At 39.6% G+C, this 17,108-nt stretch overlaps 1 long non-coding RNA gene across 1 annotated transcript in view; it reads left to right on the top strand.

Moving 5' to 3' along the window:
- Positions 1-4,958: 4,958 nt before the first annotated feature.
- The window catches only part of LOC143268002 (uncharacterized), a 77,099-nt gene continuing 64,949 nt past the window's right edge, over positions 4,959-17,108 (top strand). The window contains exon 1 of the long non-coding RNA XR_013043588.1: positions 4,959-4,975. This is a non-coding gene — a long non-coding RNA (uncharacterized LOC143268002). The remainder of the gene's footprint in view (positions 4,976-17,108) is intronic.

Below are 17,108 nucleotides of genomic sequence, written 5' to 3'. Positions count from 1 at the left end.
GGGGATGGGTTGGGGCCAGGAGAGCAATCATTGTCTGTCACTTCTTAACCTTGTCCTTCAGATTTTTTTCTACTACCATATACCCAAAATAAAATATGGAATACATCTATGAGAGTAAGATTGCACATTTACTAATTTAAATATATTATGCTCATAAAAAGTTTTTTCGTTAAAGCTTAACTTGTAAGTTAAAAATTATAAGTTCTATTAGTTATCATTGTATCAAAATACCTGAGAAAACCACTTCAAACAGGAGAGTCATGTTTTGGTCCATTGTGCCAGATGTTGCAGTTCATAGGTAGTTGGTACCCTTACTCTGGGTCTGTTTTATTAAGGTGGAAACATCATGACTGAAGTACATAGTCAAGGAAAGCTGCTTCCCTCAGGATAAGTGGGAAATAGAGAACGAGAGGAGGGGACCTGGAAGAAGACATGCCTTACAAAGTCATGAGCCTCATAATCTGCATCCATCAGTGAAGTCTCACTTCCTCATTGGCTATAAATTATTCCATTGATCCAGTCATCTCTCAATAGTCCCCTCTATAATGCATTCATATATATTATTTTGAAAAGCTCCCACTACTTGAGAATTATTAATGTACATTTAAGTTGAGCAAAACTGCTAATTCTAATTTGTTATTTGGGTTTAGGTCTGAGTTACATGTATTCCAGTAAGAATAGTTCATTGTAGAATCGATAATTTATAAATTATTAAGTTAAACACATAAACTTGAGAGTTCGTCACCATCTGTGAAAGCGTTTTCCAAAACATTTGATAGTTTAAGTAGTGCCAGAGAAGACAAAGTATTGTCATGTATTCTCTGTGCATTGTCTGATGACACACAGACATATAAATGAGAAACTATCACCAGAATTGAGTCTCATGTTCATTTAAGGAGTTCTGCAAATTCAATATTCAGACATCATTATAAGTGAACAAATAGCTCAAAGAATCACTCAAGTGATGAAATGCTAGAAAATTTAGGGATCACCAAGCACATAACTGTTGACTGATCGCTAATCACTGCTCTTATACAGGGTTCTTGCGCAGTGCAAGAAGAGGGCATTGCATTCAGTGAGGTTAGGAGGGAGAAGCTAGGTGTAACTATATGAGACTTACCCCAAAAATTCAAACTCTATTTGAAAAGACAGCCACAAATGATAGTCCAAGGGGTATGGTGAAAACTGCCAAAGTATTCAAACAATCTAAATATTTTTTGCAGGGGGAAACTGTTTAGTATTCCCCATAGATGACAAGGTGAGTTCCATCCCTGTGCTTTCAAACCTGCATCACAACTTTTTGATAATTAATCTTGGCTCTCTTAATTTAGATATCTTGGCAGCATGTCAGCGTAGGGCAATCTAAGTGATGAAATGCACATTTGAATACATTAACTATGAATTTATGTGTTATTGAGAACATTCTATTCTGAAATACAAGACAATTTTCCTTTGGATATTGCACAGAAGCATCCGGAAAAATGTGCTTAATATAAGAGAAATCATTTGGTAGGGTGGGGTGAAGATGACCAACTAAATAAGGTTTTCTAATCTTGTGGATTTCAGTTTAACAAGTTAGAGCTAAGATTTTGAAGCATGCTACTGTAAAGAACTGGTAAGAACCCCCAGAGATGGAAGGTAAGTACCTATTGCTGAAGACATCATGCACTTCAGACACAGAGGGCTCTTAGCTGAAACTGACAATGTCTCCTTCCTGAAGACTAGCCAAAGTACCATGCAGGCTTTCAAAAGAGGGAGGCAACAGTCCTACCAAGCTATGATACCCATGAGTCCCATCAATGACCAGCATAGCACAATAACCCTAAAGGTATAGTATTGACATGAATACCTTGGTGGTAATCAACATTTCTCTTATTGGACTTAAGATTCACTCAACAAGAGGAAGACCATGCCTGGTACTGGAAACTTAGCCTTCTGCCCAGGGTTAGTTAAGTCATGGATATTGGAGAAGAACATTCAACCAACATTTACTGAACAAGCACAATCCCAAACTACGTTCTAAATACCCATCCTTATACCCACAGGTAAGTGTAGTCCTCATGCCTCATCAAAAAAGTTTCTCTTTGCAACAGACAAGGAACATCACAGAAAACTACAGCCAATAAAAATCCGGAGTTGTGAAGCCCAGTTTCAAGGGATACATCTAAAAAAAACAACTCCTGTACCTAAGGCCCAGGGAACATTGCAGCGGTGGGGTTGGAAAGACTGTAAGAGCCAAAGGATCAGGGAGTTTGCTGTGAGACTGTGTCTCCTAGTAATGACAGATGCTACACTCATAAAGTCTCACTGACATGGCTGTCCAAACATGACCTGAATGAGGATAACAAAACCTTCATGCCAGAGTGGACAGGGAGAGCCCAGGAGGCTTCAACTGGTCAAAAAGAACTACACTACTATGGGCCACTAACGAATGCTGAGAATAGGAGAAATAGTCTTACCCAGGGAAGAGTGTAATAACTGGTTATCAAATAGCAAATGGTTAGCCCTGGAAACATACATACAAGCAATATTATACAGGCTGATCGAGTTATATTTAGGAATATGTATGTGCATACACATACTTTTATACATGAAGTAACAATTAATGAATAAAGAGGCCATGAATTTAAAAGAGAGCAAGGGAGGGTATCTGGAAAGGTTTAGAGGGAGGAAAGAGAAGTGAAAAAATAGTGTGATTCTATTATAATCTCAAAAATAAAAGAAATACTTAAGAAAATAAACAAAACAAAAATTAGAAGGCTTTTTAAAAAGGGATGGGTAACAAGGCTGTGTATTGGTGGTGGTGTTACTGTGGTAGAGTGGATGAGACTGATGCCTATAGTCAAGGATTTTAGCTCAAGTTATTCTGCTAATGAATTCAGATCAAACAGCACTTTCTTTCCTGTCTCCAACTTTTCCATCATTCATCACAAGAGGGGACAAGAGACAGGGTCTCATGTACCCAAAGTTATCATATGTAGCTGAGGATGGTCTTGGACTTCTGGTGACCTTGGACTTCTGATGGCACTGGACTTCTGATCCTTCTGCTTATACTGTCCAAGTGCTGGGATTACAGGCACTCATTATCAAGACCAGTTTATGATATGTTGTGAATTGAATTGATTTGTGCCTGCTAGGTACATGCTCTACCAATTGAGCTGAGGTCTTGCACTCAGTTTTACTCCCTCTTTGTACTTAGTTATCTTTTTAAAAAATTATCCCTATCTAGTATTATTTATGCATTATTGCATAATGTTGCTTTATGACATATTCCATTGCAAAGGGAGTGACTATTTTACTTTAGTGCAAAAGAATCTGGAGGTTCATCCTATAATTGGATTAAATAAATTGCAATTACACATTAGTCTACCAAGTATCTCCTCTGAGCTTTGCAAGCCAAAGCTCCAGTCACAGACAGCCCTATCCCCTTCCGTATTCTCTCATTAAGAGACCATTTTATAACCCAATTTAAATAGAATTTCTGCATGGTGGTGGTGATACACACCTTTAATGCCAGCACTTGAGAGACAGAGGCCAGCCTGGTCTACTACACAGAGAAACCCTGTCTCAAAAAAACAAAACAAAACAAAACAAATTTGAAGGGGCGGGTGGAGAAATGGCTCAGCAATTAAGAACACTGGCTTCTCTTTCAGAGGTCCTGTGTTCAATTCCCAGCACCTACATGGTGTTTCACAGCCATCTGTAACTGTAGTCTCATGGGATCAGACTAACCCTTTCAATGTGCAAATAAATGTACATTCAGACAAAACATGCATATAAATAAAATAAACAAATCTTATGAAACAGTATTTCAAACATTTCTGTACTTAAGAGATTTAAGAAATTATGTTTCAAGCAAGGGAGATGGCTCAATGAGTAAAATACTGTCTGTGCAAGCATGAGGACCTGAGTTCGAATCCCCACACCCACATACAATCTGGGCAGGTATGGCTGCCTACTGACACTCTCAGCTCTCAGGAGATAGAGATAGGAAGTTTCCTCGACAAACTCTCCAGATAGATTAGCTTAGCCCAGTGAGCTCTGGGTCCAGGAAGAGACCTTGGCCCCCAGTAAATAAAGTGGACAGTGATGGATGAAGATCTGACAAAAACCACTGGCCTCCACTCAGACATGTGCACACATGTGAAAACAAGTACACACATCGCATGTGTATATTTGCCACATGTACATGCACGCAAGGTGAAAAGGAAAATGGCCTTTCAAAATATATATAACTGCCATGTAGTATTATAAATGTAAAAATATCATGTTATCTAGCTCATCTCTGTAAATATCAAATGAGATAAGGAATATCTGACACTAAAGGGATGATCCCAGTGTCAGCCCATATTGTTCTCTTGTCATTGGTAGACTTGTCACATAGTGCTAACTTGAACACATCTCAGTAATGACTATAGAAGAATTCACCCACACTGTACTGGAACAAGATTTTCAGGCATGTGGTATCAAATCAGACAGTCTGGTATTTGGGATTTTTATCAAGTAAAAGAAGCTGAGGACCAGATGTGAATAACCATTGTTTAATTGTTAAACAAAACAAAACAAAACAAAACAAAAAAAACAGGTTTACTCATTGTCATAATGGGTTGCTTTGTGAGTAGACTCCCAAATTTATGAATCATTAATCACTAAGAATAGGGTTAAAAATGTTTTTCTAACATTTCCATGTGCTTGTTTCCTCCAGTCTGGGAATAAAGGGAGGAACTGGGTACATGAAAATACATACTGCTAAGGGGGAGTAATGACTGAGCTTGGGGCATTTTCCCTCATCCCCTTTCCATAACACATATCCTGGGGGGGGGGGGGGCGGGGTGGGTTAAAAAAAAAAAAAACTCCTTAAACCTTTCTTTCCTTTTCTTTCTTACAGCTTCCATTTTCTACCATCCCGGGCACCTGGCTGCCATTTCCTAAATGCCAGTGTGATTAATGAGTGCCAGAGATAACAGATGGGTAGGTAAGTTTCCCCTGTCTGACTCTTCTATTAGCCAGTAGGATTTCTTGTTATTTCCCACAATACTCCATTCAGCTGATCACTAAACAATTAGCTACAGTGTGAGAGGCATTTGGTATTTGTTCAATACAAAGATCTGCATCCGAGAATACCCAGAACTCAGCTGAAAACATCATTTGTGAATTTGTTTACTGATCTCACTTAAACCTCAACCACGAAAAAACTTCCGAGCCCCACATGCGATAGATAGACCGCCTCCGTAGCTCATCTGGGTTTTGTTCCCACACCTATTGGACCCTCACTAGACAATGTGAAACTTTGCAATAGGTCTTCCCTAACACTGATATGAAAATTGGCTCCATTATGCTGTAGACTGTGGCAAATTCCTACTGGGTTTATAAAGAAATCTGTGCTTCCATTTGTACAGAGTCATGAATTGTGGCGGGCATGCTCCCTGGAGCAGCTCCCATTATTCGGGGACTATTTTCCAGTCAGAAATCAGTGGTGTCTTGAGATTGTTCTTTTCTTCCCGTGGCAGTGTGTCCTTTGGTCATTTTGCTTCTCACTAGAGCCCAGCATGTGGCCACGGCAAAATGAGTAAAAATCAATTCTATTTTGGTGGTTGTAGGTAATAAAATAAGCTATTGTGATGATGGAGGGACATGGAAGTTCCCGGCTGTAATGAGGTTTATGGATTATCTGTGCCTCGGTGAGCAAGACTCACCTTTCAGCTGTGGGGAGCTGCTGAGATGTCTATGAGGGAAAAAAATCCGGCTTTATAAATTTGTTTTGCTATCACCTTGACTGGTCATTTTTCTTTAATCATAAAAGCAGTGGTAATAAAAGCCCAAGCGTGATATGTAGGTATGAAATAACAAAACTTTCCCTTTCCTACTATTCTGCTTACAAGGAGCAACCTGATTTGGGATATTTCTGTTTTTGAATTTCTAGTTAATGGTCTCTATTGATAGCAATAATATTCTTATATCTCAATCAGTAACCAAAGAATTCAGCCCACGAATACAACCCTGTTCTTCCTTTTAATGTTTTATATTAATCTGAATATTTTAGCTCTTTCATTCTACTTTTACAATTTTAAACAGTATATTTTAAACAGATATTTTAAATGCTTTTGAATATATGTTTGATATATTTATATATATAATAACCGCCAATAAACTCCCTGCCTATATCTACTGTAGGTTATTTTTGACTCTGTATCATGTAAGGTAAATAATGATTATTTATTACCTATCTATACTTCATTTATGGAGTTTATCTTTTAAAAATCAAAGTTAAAAAATTTTATAAATATTTAATGTAATTCATGGTGAATGGACCGATGTAGAAGCTAATGTTTTCCTTGTATCATAAACAAAACCTTCTGATGAACATCTCTAGAGAAATGTTCAAAATCATGCTCTATTTTTATTTGCTTTGTAAATATGTATAAATACTCTTTAGTACCTTCATATATAGTATATATTAAAAGTTTTGGCATTTTGTGGATTTTTATATTGTTGAAAGAATAATACAGTTTCACTTAATCCCCAAATTATTTATAGCCTGTAACAGGGAGCCTATTTTCTTCTTGAAAACATTGTTTCTCAGTGGCCTCTAACTACCTTCTCTGACCTTGTTTAACTCACTTTGTGGATTTATTTCTTTGTAGCTTGGTTGCAATTTTCTTCTTCTCACTTAAGTAGATTAATTCCACAGTTCTAGAAACCCCTACACTCATCTTTCTTAGATTCTCTTTCAGCTTTTACTGCTTTTCCCGGAAATACTATATTTTTCCAGAAATAGTGGGTCAAAGAGTATGAGCGTTTGCATGCCTAAAAACATAGTGCCTCCCTTCCCCCAACACCCCACTCCCCTATTATGCTGACATTTGGGCTAGGTATAGTATCGTGTGTTTATATGGAGTGTATGTAGGGGTGCATACCTAGATACCCGTGTGTACAAGTTTTATAGCATTTCCTGTATTGTCTCTTGATGTCTTAGGTGATGGATTAGAAGTTGATGACAGTTTGTTCATGGCTTTTGTTAATAGTTCCCTCTTCTCCTTTGTTCTCAAAAGTTTGAAAAATATTTTTCCTCCACCTTTGAAATTTGAATTTTTTTTTATTCACTTTACTCCACATTGCCCCAGCACTGAATATGAAGGCTTAGATCCATTTTAGTTCTAAAGATGATGTTTTGCATTGGTTTAAATTTTATTCTTCTTTTTCACACTTCTTTTTTGCAAAATATGCACTTACTGTGTTGCATAATCTCCAGCGAACTCTTAACTCTGAACTTTCCTGTGATATTTTAGGCCACTTTATATATTCTTGTAAAATCTTAAGAAAAAAGATTTAGTTCTACTGTAGCCCACTTCTTAGTCTATTATCTTTTGCAATGAGAAAATGCCCAAGGCTAGGTAATTTATGCACAAAGTTTATTTGCTTACAGGTCTTTATGTCTAAGACCATGTATTGTCACCTGCTTGGCTTCTGTGAGGACCTTGTGGCACATGTATGACTCGATGAGAGTGCATATAAACATGTTTGTGAGAAATGGAGGGGAGAGCTTACTCTTTTGTAACTAATTCAGTCCTGAGAGGTCTAACTTGTAAGACCTATCAGTCTCTTGAGAAACACATGAATCCACCTGCTGTAGTTTGGAAGAAAATGGCCCCCAAAGGGAGTGACATTATTAGGAAGTGTGTCCTTGTTGGAGTAGGTGTGGTCTTGGTGGAGGAAGTGTGTCACTGTGGAGGCAGGCTTTGAAGTCTCATATGTGCTCAAGCCACTTCCAGTGAGTCTGTTTACTTCTTGTTGCCTGTGGATAAAAACATAGAATTCTCAGCTCCAGCACCATGTCTGCCTGCACACCACCATGTCCCACCATGATGATAATGGACTAAACCTCTGAAAATGTAAGCCACCCTCAGTTAAATGTTTTTCCTCTGTAAGAGTTGCTGTGGTCATGGTGTCTCTTCACAGCAATAGTAACTCTAAGAGACCACTCAGAACAATGCACATCTCTGAAGCAGCTTTCAATAAGCTCCAGCTCCTAAAAATTCCATCACATCCTTTGCTGGACATACCATGCCTAAGACCTTTGCTTAATTTTTTTAAAAAGACAATTATACTTTAAATTTCCCAAAACTCTTTCTTATAGTCTTATTGAAATAGCAATATTTTTATCTTTTACAATTAGTAACTTTATGGATCTCTCTGAACACATTAAAAAATATTTTCAAATTTTGAATCATTCTTCTGCTCCTTCTATTTTGGTAGTTTGGTATAGCTGTTTTTTTTTTTCTCAAATTCTAAATCTCATCAACTCTAATATATCCATTCTTCTGGAAAGTAAGATTTTTAATACTTTTAGAATCAAGGTTTGCCTTTGAATTAACAGTATTTCACACCATAATTGAAGTGCATTCTTCTCAAATGGCATATAAAATAATATGTTCTATAATAGATATCACTTTTGTTATAATCAGACAAATTAATTGGCAATCTATAGTTGGATATTATATTCATGCATGTTTTGTTACCTGCTCTTGGTTTTTATATAGATATTTAGGGTCCCTCCCCTGGGGATTTGAGCTGTTGATAGTGGGTTTTGATTGACAAGCTTCAGTTTGGGTTGTACAAGTAGAGAAGGCATAAGGGTAGATGAAGAAGCTTTTACTCTAGAATGTGAGACAAAAAGAGCCTGGCCATTCATTTTTAAATGCAGCTTTTTAGTCTGCCAATAAGTGATTCTCCTATATACTGGGGCAGGGGTTAGAAATCAGACATTAATTATTATTATTATTATTCTAGGATGCTTGCCATCTGGATTTTTGCCCTACTCTCTGTGATGATTCATCTTGCCAACTAGACAGGATTTAGAACCACTTAGGAATGTTTTATATGAGCACTTGTATTTCCAGAGAGGTTTAAGTGAGGAGTGGGAAAACCAACTTGAATGTGAGTAGCACCGTTCGGTGGGCCTAGGTCCCCGACTGATAAAAAGGAAAAGCATAGCCCCAGAATTCATCTCTCCCTCCTTCCTGACTGTGTATGCAATGTGACCAGCTGCTTCACACTGCTGCCATGGGTAGAGCTACTGTCTTCCTCACCAGGAGCCAAATCCCTCCCTCCCTCCCTCCCTCCCTCCCTCCCTCCCTCCCTCCCTCCCTCCCTCCCTCCCTCCTTCTCTCCCTCCCTCCCTCCGATATTTTGTCACATCAACAAGAACAGTAAACACACTTCCCATTCTTGAGTCTACACTGATTAATTGTCTTTAAATGTTTTGAATTCAACCAGATCTCCCACCACAGCAAGAGCATTTTCTTGTACTATTTTGACTCACGTTGTCGACTTTGATTTACCCATTGATACGATCAGAATGACCTGTGCTCCTTCTTCAGTTAGCTTAGATCAGTAGTTATCAAACTTGCCTGCACATTGCAATCATCATGAGAGCTTCAAAAAACACTGACCTCTGTATCTCCCTTCCAGGGATTTTTTTTTTCTGGGCTGGGCTGGCTAAATCTAAACTGTAGCAAAGTTTGAAGGCTATCAGCCTAGAGCAGCTCTGAAATTGAAAACATCAAGAGGAAGCAGGCTACAGTATTGATTGCAACTCTGTAGCCAATAGCCTGAGTTTATTTCCTAGTTTTTTCACTTAATATCCTCTGACTACAGGCAGTTGCATTTCTCTGTGCATCAGATTTAAATTGTTGCTGTAACTCCAGTTTACCTGCAATTTGGGGAAACTACCAATTGGGCTGTAACTATAATAATAATAATAGTCAATGAGATCATGACATAGATTTAATAAATTAATATTAAACAATACTTAGATCATAATATTGTATAAGTGTAAAATAATACATCAGCTACTGAACATTATCCTTATCTCTTAAAATCTTAGACTCTTACTCTTCAAAATTCTGAACATTTTGTTTTTTCAGTCCATCCACAGCTTTCTTCATTTTCATAAATATCCTAGACTGTATAATCCATACTCTTTGCAGCATCCTGGAGATTTTAATCCTGCTGTTTTCCTGAAAATACAGCCATCCATTAACGCATCCTTTTTTTCTCTATTCCTCAGATTGTTGAACATGGTTGAGAAAAAATGGTGTCATTAACCAGTGTATGGTGTTTCATACCCAGTACTATACAGGAAGGCAGCATTACCCTAACACTATTTTTTTCACATGCTTTTTGTGGATTCTTCCATGGCACACAGATTCACTCAAACCTCCTCTCTTTCAACGTCCTACCTGTTGGGGCTCTTTTCCATCTTAGCAAGTGTCTTTGTCTTCTATGCCATGAACAAAGACTCTATGCGATCAACGCTATCTTTCTGCAAATAGATCGATTTGTGCTCTCAGCCCTTCTGCTCCTTCTGGACCCAAAGAGCAGGCATACCTTTTTCCCAGAGAGAATGCATTCTCTCCGTCTCTCTCTTTCCCTCTTCCTCCCTCTCCTCCCTCTGTGTTTTCACATTTGTTCACTTGGGTGATTTTTCATCTTATTTAGAAGCACGTTTAAGCCTCACATGGAGAAATCATCCTCTCTGCTGTTATCTCTGGGCCCTTCACCTCACAGCTGGACTATTCAAGGAACAGTGTGTACTCACTTCCTTCCTTGCCTGAGTTCTCTCTCTTTGTTTCACTGAAATTAAATGACCCTGTCAGGAGCCAGTAAAGTTTTATGATGACATAACTCCCAGATTTATTGATTTTTTTCCCCCAAATTTCCTCTTATTGGGCTTGTGTATAGCAATGGGTACAATGTCTATTTTCCTGTCAAATGGTCTTCTCCTGTGTCTTCTGAAACATTGTTCTCCTCTGCTTCTTCCTCTTGAATGTTCCTTTTCAGACTTCCCTGTGGTTTATTTATTTACCTTCTTCTTTACTATTGGTGTGCCACAGCATACAGACTTGGCTTCCTAACTGTGGATGTCTCCTCTAATGCATTCTTTTCAGTAACTGCTCTGGATAAGTTGTGTCTACACCCTCAAACTTGCCCTAAACCCTTATTTGTTTAGATACAACCGACTCACAGGACTTTTCTATCTGGAAGTTCTGAGAAATTTCTGAAATGGAGCTTTTTTTTCTCCTCACCTCTGTATTGTCTTCCTTTAAGTATTATTGAATTGTCGTCGCAGTAATTAGCAAATGACTACTGAGTACCTTCTAAGGCTAAGTTCCAGAATCACTGTTTACATCATCCCTGCTTTCACTTCACACACTAGAGAGGTTTCTGCATCCAGTTGGTTCTGTGGCCATTCTCATCTGCTCCCTGACCCATCACTTATCTCCCGTACTGCTATGTAATCTAAGTTTGTGGATGCTACTGTCTCGAACTGATTTTCCTCACTTCTTCCAATCCTTCTTTCATTAGCGAATTTTCCCCAAGACTTGTGTAAAAGGAAATGGATGTTGGATTGCTCTACAATTCATAGTGCACTGATTTTGCTATGTTGTATAAACCATTATGAGGAGTGATGTGAGAAAAGAGTGAGACCAGTTGTATTAACTATTCTGAAGTTACAGCCCGTCCTGCCCTGGGGGAAAAATCAAGCTACATTTCTACACACTGAGTGGACTTTGTAACTCCAATTTGAAGCCATGGAGTTTGCTGTTACCAAAGAACAATAAAAAGACATCAAGTTTCAAGAGATCACAACGTATCACTTTCATTTCTAGTAAGAAGAATTATGGCTCTAAAGGTATATCTCAGGCCAGCATGACTGTCACTTGGAATTCATCAGGAGCACAGATTCTTGGGTCCTTTTCCAGATATGTGGATGTGCTGAATCAGAGATCTGATGGTCGGATGCCGGTGATGCATTGGATGACTCACTCTGGACAGTTCTCATGCAGGTGATAGTTGGAGAACTGGCCTAGATTCCTATCTTCCATATAGTGGTATTGGGGAATTGTTTGTCAAAAATAAGAATAAATACTGATACAAAATATAAAAGAGCTGGGTTGCTATAAAAGACAATGTGAAAATCTTTTGGAAACTTGTTAAAATCAGAATTATTTCTAGATAGCCACTCTTCCTTCTAGAGTAATTTTTGGGTTACCCGTACCTTGGGGCCCAAGTCCCAGGCTAGTCATTAAGAGTAGGCTTCCCTTTCCATCTGCATTGAGTGCTTTTCATTCCACAGTCTTCCAAAGCAGCCAGGGCTCCAAAATCAGTCCCTGGAGACCAACTAGAGAATTTGCAAGGAGGGTGGCTTGAGGATAGCTATGAGGACTCTGAATGGGAGAAGAAAATGATGAATATTCTAATTAAACACAGGCAATATTGATGGCAATGTAAATATGTGGGTCTGGCTGTAACTTTTGCTATGGCCCATATGTGGCATACATGAACTATCACCGAGTACTTTCTTCCATATCACCCTTGATTCTATATGGGACTCTATGGCCAACAGTGCAGTTTAGAAAAATGGAAAGAAGCCATCCTCACACACGTGGAGTGGTATGGTAAGCTGAAATCTGTGATTCAGAGTAGAAAACAGCTGGCACCATAATATCTGTATTAGAACTCACAATGAGTGTGTTTCTCATGGTTAGTATACCATCAGAGTAGTGATGCTGATGTAATCTTTATAAAGTTCCCTAGTCAATTGACCCTAACTGGTTTCCTGAAGAGGGCCATGAAACAAAACCTAGCCCCTTCATCTGGCTTTCTCACAATAGTATGACCTCATTTCTAAAGGGATGGACCTCAACACTGGGTGACATAGTAAATATAGTTGGAGAGATGGGTTCCATTTTCAATTAAAAGTGCCTCTTACTGTTGCTCTTACCAAAAGAAAAAAAAATCCCTTCTGCCCCTGAGGGATATGACTGTGGGGAATTGAGCTTTGGAGGAAAACTGTTTTCCTAGTGCTGGTAAAGCAGATACGCCTTGACTAGAATGAATCATTGTAACCATAGAAGACACCAGGCTTATGAGGCTGGGAAGTGCAGGAGGCAAATGATATGTGACAGAGCCCTTAGGTGTCCAGCTGCAGAGGTTGGAGTTATCAGAATCCCCACCCTTGCTGGCATCAGACTTTCTTATCAATGACTACAATTTGCTGCAAAAGTCTTTGCACAAGAAGGAAACGGAGCTGTGGGCAGGTGACCTGCCTCCGTGTCTGTGAGGTCATTGGGAAGGCAGCTGCATATATCCCAATGCTGGAGAACCAATTCAGAGAATCTCTTCCAGGGAAACGTTAAGAAGAAGTGGTTACTGACAGCCACGTGGTGCCGATGTGGGCCGGGTTTCTCACTGAGTTTTCCATCCATCCTCAACTCTGCTAAAAATGGAACACTTTCCTCGACTCTGATGAATGTCAGCCAGGGTAGGGGAAAAAAGAAGGAAATGTAGCTACATCCTGAGAAACAAAATTACCCACCCACTCTACCATGGGAACTCGGGTGAAAGAAGATCATCACAATAGCAGAAAACTTCAAACACAGATTTATGAGGTTTCCGGAAGTCAACTGCTATGTTAACTGCTGATGTCAGTGGAGCCTGATGTCCCACAAAGATAGAATGTGCCTAGCTTATTATCACTGGCATGGTCGAGAACAGTCGTAATGAGACAGCGGTAAGAAAGGTCCAGTGTCCCATGAGTCTTTCCTGGACAACTTCAGAGGGAGTCTTTCAAGTTTAAAATTTTCTCAGCATTATACTGAGGCCTCTCAGCGGAAGGGACAGGGCTGGCATCAGGAAATGCATTTTGTTATCAGGTATTGGACCACCAGTGATCACTGTTTGAACATTGTTTATGGACAATATGTATCCTGGAGGTAAATTTCTCTAGACCAGAAATAGGTAAATCTTAGGTCAGATTATCTTCTTTTGTCCCCACACCTCGCGTGCGTGCATGCGTGCGTGCTTGTGTGTCTGTCTGTCTGTATGTATGTATGTATGTGTGAGTGTGGTGTATGATATTAGTGACTGAACCCAAGGCTTTGTACATGCTAGAAAAATGCTCTACCACTGAGCTATATCCCCAGGTCTCCTTTTACTTTTATTTTGACAAAAGATTTCCCTAAATTATCTCACACTATAGAAAAGGTTAGCCTTGGACATGATATCCTCTAGGCTCTGCCTCTCAAGTAGTTTGGGTCACAGACCTTATCCACCAGGTCTGGTTGGACAAGAATTGCTCAAAATGAAAATGGCTAGTAGTCAGTCATGAAAGTCATCAAGTTAGTGATAGCCAAAATCAAACGTGAGCATGGAGTCCCTTTGTGAACTGGAAACAAGCATGACTTGTTTAAAATGATATGCCTACTCTGAGAAGAGTGGACCAGCTGGAGGTCTTCTATGTTTTCCTTCTTCACAGTCAATCCTTCAATACCTACAGGGAATTCAAATAGAACACCATGATGTTCTATTTATTTTCAGAGTCTGTGCCTTGGTTATTGATAAGCCAAGAAGACAATGAAATGAACGCTGGTAAGATGGCTCAGCTGGGAAAGGCACTTGCCATGATGCTTGACAACCCAGCTTTGATCCTCAGAACCCACATGATGGAGAGAAAGAGAGCCAATGCCCACAAGTCATCTTCTGAGCTCTACACATATGTCATGGCATACCCATTTCCCCACAAAATAAGTAAATAAAAATCCCATTAAAAATTAAGACAAGTAATTTTTTAAAAAAGAAAATGAAGTGAAGTAGAAAAGAATTAGAGAATGGAAATTTAAGCCAAGAGTAACATTTTCTGACTTTTACTGAAATACAGCCTGTAGAAATCATTCAGGGGGAGAACACAGAGATTTGACGACCCCGGCTGTTTGGATCTGGAACTGTCACATTGTGTGAAGGATCAGAAGGGGGAGATGATACGTTTCCAAGCACTGGCACATCTCTGAATGGGTGCATTCCTTTTGTGTTCCTCACCATAGTGCTGAGTAGAAAAGCAGTTCTGAGACCAGACGCTCTGATTCTCCACCCACAGTCTTCAGATCTGCAGACCAAAAACCTATGCAAGGCATATAAGGTTCCCTAAAACTGAAACCTTGAGAATGTCTATGGTTTCGGCTTCCAACAAATCTGTAGTTTCCCAAATGTGCACAGACCACGGAAAGCACAAAGTACAAAGGTTTGCAAAACAAAGTCTTCTATCTGAATTAAAATTTCTGAAAAATCTATACAAATCCTGTCCTCCATCCCCAGATAGAACAGTTAATAGCATTCAGCCATTTGACTCCCTTATACAAGAACCAGGCCATTCTCCCAGGTATCTACAATCTATAGTCTGAAGTGTCCACGAAGCATCCATTAAACATGGAATGAATAAATTACTGAATAAACAAGTAGGAGCCCCAAACACAACAAATATGATTTCTTTACCTAGAGAATTTTGTAGAGCAAGACCGGGGCTGATAATGAAATATAGAAATTTTGCCCCCTGTCTCCTTAACAGCATGCCACGAATTCTACCTCAGATGAATAGTTTTTTTCTTTGTTTTGCATCGAATATCTATAGCTATATATAAAGTGAACGCCTGGTGAGTGGGCGGAGGATGGTGTTCACTCTTATTTAGTGGAATGTGAATATGTCAGAATCACAGAAAATAGAAAGAAGGAGGTTTATGCAAAGCTGTCAGTTTCCATGCCTGCGTTTAAAATCTGAGATGGTGCCGAGATGGTTCAAACTTAATATTCACATCCATTTTATCACATCAAATATGATCATTAGCAAACAGTGTTTGAATGGTAGCTATTTCCTGACTGACAATAGCCATCCGGTGGTGCCCACTTCCCCATATGCTTGGGACTGATAGAATTCTGATAGTCTGAAAAACAGTGGGAGGAAGGAAGTAATTAAAACTGAAGGGGAAGCTGCGGGCAGCGGATAGACACCATTTTTATCTCACACAAGAATATCCCTATACCTATTCTTTTGAAATGTATGGGTGGGGCAGTAATACTATTTTTAAGCCTATTTTATATTCTCAAGTTAGCAAACAGTCTTCCCCACAGGATGTGTCAGGAAACCCTGAGGGTGGGCACTCGTGTTTAAAATAAGCTTAAACTGTAGATTAAGAAAACAGGAAGATGTTAGGTCTGAATACTACAAGTGACTGGGAAGGCAGTCAGTGTAAAACTGAGTTCTGTATCCCAACCTTGCAGTAAGTTACCTGCTTCCCACCAACCCAAGCAATACCTCCCTGTCAGCACCAAATCCCCCAACTTTGTCTGGCAGGAGGGCATGGAAAATGGGAGGAGCCCGACCTCAGAATCTCCAAGTGCTGCAGAATATTCTTGAGTAGCAGCATTGCTTAGGAAAAGGGAGAAAAAGAAGGTGCTAGGCAACAATTTGTGAGCCTTGAAATGTCAAAGCAAGATGCCTTTCAATTACATTGTGTGTGGACAGTGTGGTGTGCCATGTGCCATGTGTGTGTGTGTGTGTGTGTGTGTGTGTGTGTGTGTGTGTGTGTATTGTAGTGTGCTGTGTGTTGCAGTCATCTTATTGCTTTCACACAGGGTCTCTGACTGACCTGGGAACTCCCAGATCGAGCTAGGCCAGAGACCACTGAAGATCTGCTGGTCTCCATCCCCCAATGCTGTGGTATACTCACTCATGCCCAGCGTTTCCGATGAGTGCTGGGGATTCGAACTCAGGTCCCCCAGCTTGAACAGCAAACATTCCAATTCTGAGCCATCATATCAGCCCCTAAAGTTACAATTTTAATTTGAGGACTAGCCAGTTATAAGAAGTGATTTGGTCATTAAATTCCTGTCCTGTTCTTTCTCCAGCATTTGGTTAGCATTACAGTTGCCCCTGTGCTGAGGGGGAGGGTGTGATGACTTGCAACCAGTGTGATAGTAGGCAGAAGGGACAGATACGGTCTTCAGGATTCAGTGGCATTCTTTTCTTTGTGCACAGAATGAGTAGACTGAGATCTAATTCAGGAAGGTGCCCCAAGGGAATGTCTGGGTCCTCATAGGAACCAACATATGGGGTCCTACTTCTCCTCCTCACAGCCGTTTGGGCTTTATAGCTTTATATAAAGCCACTAGGATTTTGGAGTTTATAGCAGAGATATAGCCACTGCTTCCAACCCTTTCATAAGTATGACTCAGATGATCTTATGTACCATGTTCTTGAATGCTCTCTGTCA

The sequence above is a fragment of the Peromyscus maniculatus genome, chromosome 12 (genome assembly GCF_049852395.1).
Source record: "Peromyscus maniculatus bairdii isolate BWxNUB_F1_BW_parent chromosome 12, HU_Pman_BW_mat_3.1, whole genome shotgun sequence".
NCBI lineage: Eukaryota > Metazoa > Chordata > Mammalia > Rodentia > Cricetidae > Peromyscus > Peromyscus maniculatus.
Note: the sequence above shows the minus strand (reverse complement) of the source record. Positions and strands in the feature narration are given on the sequence as shown.